Source organism: Pollicipes pollicipes, unplaced genomic scaffold, assembly GCF_011947565.3.
Source record: "Pollicipes pollicipes isolate AB1234 unplaced genomic scaffold, Ppol_2.1 Scaffold_5282;HRSCAF=6240_pilon_pilon_pilon, whole genome shotgun sequence".
NCBI lineage: Eukaryota > Metazoa > Arthropoda > Thecostraca > Pollicipedomorpha > Pollicipedidae > Pollicipes > Pollicipes pollicipes.
Window position 1 is genome coordinate 8,210 of NW_023596651.1, and position 9,274 is coordinate 17,483.

General features: G+C 49.7%; 3 non-coding genes across 3 annotated transcripts; 1 reads left to right on the forward strand and 2 right to left on the reverse strand.

Moving 5' to 3' along the window:
• Nucleotides 1–476: 476 nt before the first annotated feature.
• TRNAE-CUC (transfer RNA glutamic acid (anticodon CUC)) lies at nucleotides 477–548 on the reverse strand. Its single transcript has one exon. It is a non-coding gene; the product is annotated as a tRNA-Glu (tRNA).
• Nucleotides 549–5,374: 4,826 nt separating this feature from the next.
• On the forward strand, nucleotides 5,375–5,447 carry TRNAE-CUC (transfer RNA glutamic acid (anticodon CUC)). Its single transcript has one exon. It is a non-coding gene; the product is annotated as a tRNA-Glu (tRNA).
• Nucleotides 5,448–6,519: 1,072 nt separating this feature from the next.
• On the reverse strand, nucleotides 6,520–6,591 carry TRNAE-UUC (transfer RNA glutamic acid (anticodon UUC)). The gene has a single exon. It is a non-coding gene; the product is annotated as a tRNA-Glu (tRNA).
• Nucleotides 6,592–9,274: the final 2,683 nt, after the last annotated feature.

A 9,274-nucleotide genomic window follows, 5' to 3' on the forward strand; every position in this document is an offset into this window, starting at 1 on the left:
GCGATACATTGGTCCGGTAGGCATCTGCCATGTCAGGAAACCATGCTTCACTTGTGACAACCACATTCTATGAGCAGGTACAATATGCTTGCAAAATGGTACGAAGTGCCACTGTGCCACTACATACCTCTATGGGTTTGGCTTTATGTGTTTTCCGCTGCAAACAACCAAGGCATAGGACTTCAGTAGCAAAGGGTGTGCTCGTCGCAATCGACCATTGTAACACCCTGTTGATACATTGCACATGTTTATCGAATGCAATTTTCATAGATTAAGCATGGCTTCCTGACACGGTAGATTTGGACAATGATAGCAGGTGCCCAACGTGCCGGAGTATTAAACTACAAAGGGCAGAGTGATGTCAGTTTGACAAAAGCACATTCCTGCAAATACAGAATACAATTACCATATAAATCGCAACAAGACCACGCGTTTCATTTCCGTGCTGGTGTGCGCACAGAGAACAGGCACCTCATTTCCCGCACCGGGAATCGAATCCGGGCCTCGCGGGTGAGAGCCGTGTATCCTAGCCACTAGACCATGCGGGAGCCAAGTCGCTCATGATGGCCTATGAAGACTTCCCTGCACGTTTTTCCGCTCCCATAAGGATATCACTTGATGGCAGTCTTGATAATGCGCATGACGCAATGCAATGGCAGACATTTCTTCCAAACTGCGGTTTCAAAAAGAACAACGTGATGGAAACGACTACAAACAAGTACGTGTGCAATTGGGTGTATCATCAGAAGCAAAACCAAGTGAGATAAATAAACTGCTTGGCGCAGGAGTCCAAAAGTACACGGCATTGCCAAAGTTCTTACCAAAAGCTTAACTTCGTGACGCGCGAGCCGATAGAAATGTCGCCGTGACGAGACGCCCGGCATTGCAGTCACCCGATGCTGAGTGCCGCTCGCTGCCGCAGGTAACACCAAGCCGTGGGCAGTAGGCGATACAAAATGCTGTTGCGTTTGGAAACGATGCCACCGAGTATTTCTTAAACCGTCGTACGAGAATGCCCCGGTCTAACGTCCAATGTGCGGATCAAACAATGCGCGATTGATTGCCCTATGGTGGAAAATTTATGTACTGTTGAGTAGGAACTCGTACGAGTATGTTGGTTAGTATTGCTTTAGACTTTCACTTCTCTAAGACAACACAAGTGATGGAAACATGACCATGCAGAGCATATGGCTCAGAATATGTTATCTGGTGGACAACCCAATACATATAGCAAGTTCTGCGGTCTGTACAATGGACGTAGGGAGAAGCGGGAAGGCAGGGTGACCTACACACATCTTGCTCCTGCCGAGCCTGCGTTTTCGATGCGCCGTCCCAAACAGCAGCTGTTCACAGACTGGTGACCCAGAAGGCATGTTGGCGGAGATCGCACAGTAGCAGAAATACCTTTGCAACTGTGCTCCGCATGTTGCTCAATCTCCAGCTCCAGCCCCAGATGTCCTCGGCAGTGCGGCGCTGGTCGCACTCCTTGTGTGAACCAGATATGGCCATATTGCCAGTGGAGTTGCCACTTTGTTCCGCAGCTCACAGTCGCTGGGCTTTGCGGTGGGGGCTGTGTGACTGGTCCATGCCAGGGGTCATGTTGGTGAACCTCACGGTCCAGAAGTTTTTCGCTGAGATGGTGAAGACCCTGGGCTGAAGAAGACCCTTGATTCGCTGCTCACGAGCGGCGCGACGATCGCAACCACCTGTTCGCGGACCATGCGGTTCTCATCCCACACCACGTCCAGCAGCAGCTTTTCTGGACGGACCTAGCACCCGCTACGCTTGAGGACTGGCTGCACCCTGGCCTATGTGCGCTGCGGCAGCCTGCGGAATAGCACGATGCTCTGGAACAGGCTGCATATGCCACAGTCGCATCTGCTGTTCTGCCGGATGGCGGACCACACCGGCACGTAGTGGCCAACCACGCACTGGACGAGGCCCTTGAGAGCGCTGCTGGAGGTTTCGATAGAGATGTAAACTAGGAGCAGGCGAGTGGCCAGTGTCAACCATTCGAGAGCAAAAGCAAATATATTAGAACAATTTGTTGCGAACTGAGCATTATATCGTGCACAAATTATTGCGCCTCTAAAGTGCATGTAATCATGCATATATCCAGAATCCTTAAATGTGACAGAATGGATATCAACAAATACACAAGTAAACATGAACCAACAAGCAAATAATACGAAATACTATGACACATTGTAAGATAATAAGTGAGTGCCTAACAGGAAGCACATTAAATATCAATTGATACATGATAACGTTTAAACACGCATTGTTATAACTTCGAAGAAAATGCGTTTTCATATTTACCTGACATGGTTCAATGGTCCGATTCGCCGCTGGGCAGCCACGTCTCGGACAGAGCCGTTTTGAGCACCGGAGACCAGAAAGTAGAGCAGCTGCTAGTTGGTGCTCAGCCGCTGAATGAGGTCGACCAGCAGGTTTGGCACGTGTCTCGGTATAAGCATGAATGCCACAACGTTCCTCTCCCCGACCTCTCCGGCGCAGGTCGTGCCGATGGGCAAACAAAATCGATCCCGTGGTCGTGCCGTCCAATCTCAGAAGCAGATGGAGGAGGTTCAGCTGGTTGCCGCGCAGCTGGCAGATGAACCAGTGTACGGTTGGCTCGGTGGCCAGCTCAAACAGCCGGAACACGGCGCCTATCGTCTCGGCGTTGACGGCCGTGCCATCGCAGCCGAGCACATTGATGTGAGCGTCGCACTGCGTGCTCACGGAGTGTAGATCGTTGAGCAAGTGCAGGGCGAGGCCGGACTCGAACGTAAAATGAGTCATGTAGCGACTGCTTGGCCCAGCAATGACAACCACGTATGTCTCGGCGGCATTCGCTTGGCTACGCGTGATTGATGTAGCTCCTGCTTTCGCCTGCCTTCGGCCGTCGGAGAAGAGGATGGTCAAACCTGACTCGTGGATTGCTTCAGCATTTTGACGAGCCGTCTCCTTTCTCGCTATGTCTATTGCGCAGCATATCTTCTAGGGATCCATGATGTTTGATTTCAAATAGCCAGTCCGTCTCTGCTGTCTTGTAAGAAGGCATTACTGATAGCAGCAGCGGGCCCAGTTAGAGCCACCGTAGCTGCCAACCGCCAAAGCGGTGTTAGTCATATCGTTTTCCTTACGATCTACAGTGACAGCGGTTTCAACACGAACGAACAATCGGCGTCGTCGCCACCGTTTACCATGTACGGAACCGTGTAGGAATCTGTGCTCTGCCGAGTCGCCAGCGCTGAGACCACTTGGTTCCGGAGCAGGTTTGAGTTCAGCACCAGCAGCCAGCGCTGGCTCAGCAGGCGGCGCGAGCTCAGCAGTCGGCGGGGGAAGGCGACTCAGGCTCAGCAGCAGAAGGTAACGTCCTCTTGATACACTGTGCAGACAAGTGGGCATGGAAAGCTGCGCTGAGGTATGCACTTGAATTTCACGACATCGACAAGCTTGTTGAATTTCTCGGTGGCGGCGTTGCTGTGTTTCTCTCTGTCTTCCCTTGATTTCTTACTGATAGGCTCTGTTGAGATGAAAGCAATCCCTCTTCATCAATTTGTCCCTTATCATGAACAGGGATCGCCACATTGGTCCACAGTTCCCTGATTTCTCACGGCGCGGTCTTGAGGATATCGTTAGTGAGATTCCTCTTCGATTCGCTCAACAGCCTGATGTAGCTCATGGCCTTCCTGTAGTCAGCAGTTGGTGGTGTGACAGTGGGGCCGGGTGGCCTACCACAAAAATATTTTGGTGCGCGACCGGTGTAGCCTTGGGCATGTTTATGCAAGTATTTGATCGAAGGAATTTTCTATTACCGGAAAACTAAACTAATAAGCCCATAGCGCCCACAAAACAAGCATATTAATTGCAAATCAACATGACTATCATGCAGTAGCGATCGCAAACTTACGACCCTACTCCGATCTACTGGACCATTCTCATAACTGCACAGCTTTGGGTTTTACAAAAATGTAATGGTCTTTAATAAAAAGCCAGTTTTAAAGCTGTTTGGGTAATGTTTTGCGCCGCTCTTCATAACATGCATTTCATACGTAATTCACCAGGTACCAGTAGTGTGGAAAGCGGGAAGTTTGAGGCTTGTTGGAGGATGACACCAGTGCGTAAAATAGTTGGCGCTAGTATCGACCACGACGTTTTTAGGTGCATCAAGGAAAAACTGCCCTTGCGTCACGAATATCAACAGTGATGCGGTGCGAAAGACCTGAAAGCTCATCATTAATCCGTGTGCCAAGGAAAAACTTTGTCTCAGTTGGTTTCAAGAGATTCACCCCCTTGATGACACACACTAATGTGCAACCAACGTACAACTTGAAACAGCAGTGACAGAGACAAGGTAGTATTTGGCCTTACACACCTGAGAAATTGCACCTGACAAATAAACTTCCCATGTTTTATGCCTTAGTACGCGTTCAGGTAGGGGTCAATTTGACTCCGCCCGGAGGTTTTCCAAAATGATTTCCGAACGATGCGGCGTAGCCGCACGAAATGTTGTACAGCTGTAGGGAATAGAAAAACAGATCTTTTGACGCACAAATTATATTTACCTTGCAAGTTCTCTGCCCTATGGTTAGGGTCAAAGTAGGCCAAGGCCGTCAGCGAAGGGCATTTCCAGGTAATTGTAGAAAATGATCTAGCAACGAAATGTTGGGGGAAGCCATACTCATCTGAAACAAATTCTTGGACAAAATACCAGCCCAAGTTGTAATAACACAAATTCCATTGACCTAGGAATAAGAATAAAAGTCAGACCGAGGTCAAAACTGACCTGCATCATTTATCAGGAGTTTGGGTTATGAGGCAGTTTCTAGTGCTTTTTCTGGTGAATTTATTTGGAACAATGACTGCGTAGCCATCTTCTGCGTAGCCATCTTCTGCTTAGCCATCGGCCTGTTTAAGCGTCAGGAAAGGTCAATGACCTAAAGTTGTGCAGGTCAACGTGTTGTTTGTAGGGGCACACCGTCTTAAGTGACTGGGATCTTCCGCATTTTTTTCCAGTAAGAGCAAACAAGAGAGATTGGTGGAGTCTGCCATTTCAACAACAGCATTCAAATATGACGCATCCGTTCCATCTCTCTGAATGAAAGAGCAGGTGCCGCAGGCAGTGGGCAGGTGCACATGTCAATTATAATTTTAACGCAGCTGGTAATCTGGCATGAAATTAGTTGCGCATGTCATACTGGTTTGCAGTTGCTTGCAACACCTTGTTGTCTTTGAAACCGCAATTTATAAGAATATGTCCGTCATTGCATTGCGCCTTGCGCATTATCAAGACTACAACCAAGTGATGTCCTTGTGGGAGCGGAAAGGCGTGCAGGGAGCTCTTCATAGGCCATCCTGACAACTCGGCTCCCGCATGGTCTAGTGGCTAGGATAAAACGGCTCTCACCCGTGAGGCCCGGGTTCGATTCCCGGTGCGGGAAATAAGGTGCTTGTTTTCTGTGCGCACACCAGCACGAAATGGAGCGCGTGGTCTTGTTGTGATTTATATGGTAATTGTGTTCTGTATTTGCAGGAACGTGCTTGTGTCAAACTGACGTCACTCTGCCCTTTGTAGTTTAATACTCCGGCACGTTAGGCACCTGCTAGCATTGTCCAAATTTGCGGTGTCAGGAAGCCATGCTAAATCTATGAAAATTGCATTCTATCAACATGTGCAATGTATCAACATTGTGTTTCAATGGTCCAAAGTGACGAGCCCACTATTTCTTCTGAAGTCCCCTGCCTGGGTTGCTTTCAGCGGATAAGACATAAGGCTAAACCCATAGTGGTATGTAGTGGCACAGCGGCACTTCGTACCACTTTGTAAGCATATTGTACCTGCTTCTAGAATGTAGTTGTCACAAGTGAAGCATTGTTTCCTGACATGGCAGATGCCTACCAGACCAGTATATCGCATTACAAGGGGCAGAGTGCCGGCGGCCTATGAAAGAGCCTGTTAGTTCGGGCAAATGCAGGCAACACTTAAGACCTATGCCCCAACAAGACACAACCTTCATATCCGCACCGGGACTCAAACAATGGCCTCACCGGTCAAAGCCTTGCATCCTAGCCCATGAACAAGCAAGAGGAGGTGCATTCACGGAAATGCCTCCAAGTTGTCCATCTTTGTAGTCCAAGAAGTTCATTGTCCACCAATCGCGTCTGAATGATGTAAATGCCCCCCCCCGCCCGACCCCCCCCCCCCCAGCTAAATCATGTGCTGCACACAATAAACAGGCTGGGAAGTCGGCTGCCCCTCACGAGAATCTATTGATTTGCCAGCTTTGCAAAGCAATTAGAACTTGTTTCTTATCTATGTGCGCGCACTCAGCTTCCCTCCATGACATCCAATATCACACACGGAGATTGTCCCTCGGGACATAGTTGAATGGTTGTTCGGCGCGAATTCATATCGTTAGTAGATAAGTGTTGTCATCATATGAATGGTGCCTAAGTTGTCGGTCTCAATTCTACGCCCTGTGCTGGGGAGCACGCTGAAAACGCCTGCTCTATTTCCCGCACCGGGAATCGAACCCGGGCCTCACGGGTGAAAGCCGCGTATCCTAGCCACTAGACCATGCGGGAGCACGGGTTTGAAGGGAAGGCCTCTAAAGGCCTCTCTGTGCGCCTTTTAACTACACTAAAAACGTTGCTGGATGTAAGTCTTAATATTGCACAAGACGGAACGCAATGGCGGACATATGCTTCTAGATTGCGGTTTCTAAAAGAGCGATGAAAAAAACACTGCAAACCAGTATAAAATATCACGCTAAAGTGCAACTTGAGAGAAAGCGTGAGAAACAACGCTACCTTTGGGCCTAACACACCTGCAAAATATGTATGACAAGTTGTTCTGCATAAGTTGTCACACATGCCTTAACGTTACATGCTTTTCTTTCGGTGATGCGAATAGACATCCATGTTAAGATTTGGCAAACAAATGGCGGCTTATAGCGCAAAGAAATGCTCATCTGATAAGTGCGGGAAACAATAGTCCTGAAGTCCAAGAAAACAGAAGAAGTATAAGATAAATCCTGGGCAGAGTCGAGCATGGACGGATTTAGCCTGGAGTTTTGGAGGGGGGGGGGGGGGGGGGGGATTAAGCGTTCGTCTCCAGCTGGGTCGTGTGCGATCCGAGGTCCATTGCACTTATGAAACACGACGTTTGCGCCGAATAGGACTAAGCCGCGTCAACAAGCGTTTTGTTTTGGTATTCAAAATCGCTGCCAACATTTCTGCAATGTAGTCTTGCCCCACCGTTATTCATTTCCCTTCATCCCATTGCCCTGAAATGATAGATTTCTGACCGAATTGGCTCTAATACGAATAACCAAGTCCGTACTAGAATATGCGACACTTCTATCCTCTCTTCCTGTTTCACCCCTGCGTCCTGGCGACGCAGGGGTAAAAATCGCCATTATTGGATACGAAGCAGGGTGCAGTAGTACGGACTGGTGCTGCATTTGGTGACCAGCCACAGCTGTTTTAACCATGGGTATGACTTTGCGACGCACTAACAAACGTCTTGAACTCAATTTATGGGAAAGAACGGCTTAGAAACATTCGAAAAGGCTTATTGAAAACCCGTATTGTGGTGCCATTCAGCACATAATGTGATGTCACCGTTGGATTGGTAGACCTATCCCGACTGGGCTCCGACCCCCCCCCCCCCCCCCCCCCTCCTCATCATGCTGACCCCACCCAGCTTGTAAAGCACAGGGTACCTCGATGCTGGACGAACTGGTGGTGCAATTGCACGAACCAACAAATACACTCTTGCCACCGAAGTGACCGAATATTACCAGACTGTTCTTTCGTGGTGTATTGATACCACCGTACGTTGTACGGACCCCGCCGCCTTTTGCACTGACCCCCACCGTCTGTTGTACGGACCACACTTGCCTGCTTTACGAAACCCACCGTCTGTTGCACGGACCCCACCGCCTGCTGTAAGGACCTCACCGCCTGTTGTTCGGGGCCATCACCTGCTGTAAGGACCCCGCCTCCTGTTGAACGGACCCCACCCCTGCTGTACGGGCCGCACCGTCTGCTGTGGGGATCCCGCCGCCTGTTGTGCGGACCGCACCGTCTGTTGGTCGGACCCCATCGTCGGCTATACCGACCGTGCCATCTGCCGTCTACTGTGCCGACCCTTCCTCTCGCTGTGCCAGGCCTGTGGCGCTTTATGTGCTGCACGGACCCTGCAACGTGTTACCAAATGCTGTTGGATTTAGTAAAGCAGATTCCATCTTTTGCTGTGCCGACTTAGCTGACAAGAATGTCTTTATCGACGGTGAGATCACGGGTCGAGACTGGGTGATGATGGCCCGTTGACACGAGGATCTCAAGCGATATTGTATGCTGGTGCGTTGTACGCGGACGAGCCAAGTTGTTGGCGGCAGGGATGAACGTGAGTTTTACAGGAAAGTGCGTTGCTGAATAACGTGGATGTGAGCGGTGCAGACATAGTTAACGTCACGCCTGTTGACCACCTGCTTCATCTCTTCGGAAAATCTGAGCAGGGCTGGAAGATGAAGCCAACAAACGGATTGCGCCAGGGAAAGCAACTCAAAAACTTCTTCCCTTAGGTGTCAGGTACCTTGCCACCGACTGCAATTCACAACTGAGGATGAGGCGGAGAAAGTTTCGCTAGACAAGCTCCCAACACACCGTTTCTGAAGTTAAACGTGATTGCTCTCCCCGAGTTCGAGCACTTCACAAGCGTTCGCAAGCCCCAGCTCGCCGTAGAGTGGGATGCCGCGACGTGAACCCTTTAAACTTGGAGATCTCGTGATGAAAGGATGACAAACCTCAAACGATATGCATGCTCATTTGACCTTAATCCGGAAGAAGCTAGTCCGGGCAGGATGCGCTTCTGCCAAAAACGGAGCACTTTAATGAGCTACGACCGAAGGCTGAACAGGAGATTCCGGAGCTAGCCTCAAACATGTGAGACCAGATCATGCGCAGCGAGCAGTAAAGATGAGACAACTGCTCGCAGGACATCTGCTGTTCTTCCCCAGAAACTTCCAAGGATCGTGTACGATTAAGAACGCTGCCATACAAGAATGTAGAGAGATCGCACAGTCTTTTACCAGAATTAGGAACCGCAAGAGCCACACGACGTGCAGATCTGCGACCATCTTAGCGAATGGTTTGTGATCATATCTAGCACAATGGGTGGAGCGCTACCGGCGTCGCTTTGCTTCACATGGAGAACCAGACTGCTCTATCATGCTGTATTGCTCCCACCGTACGTTTTACGGAC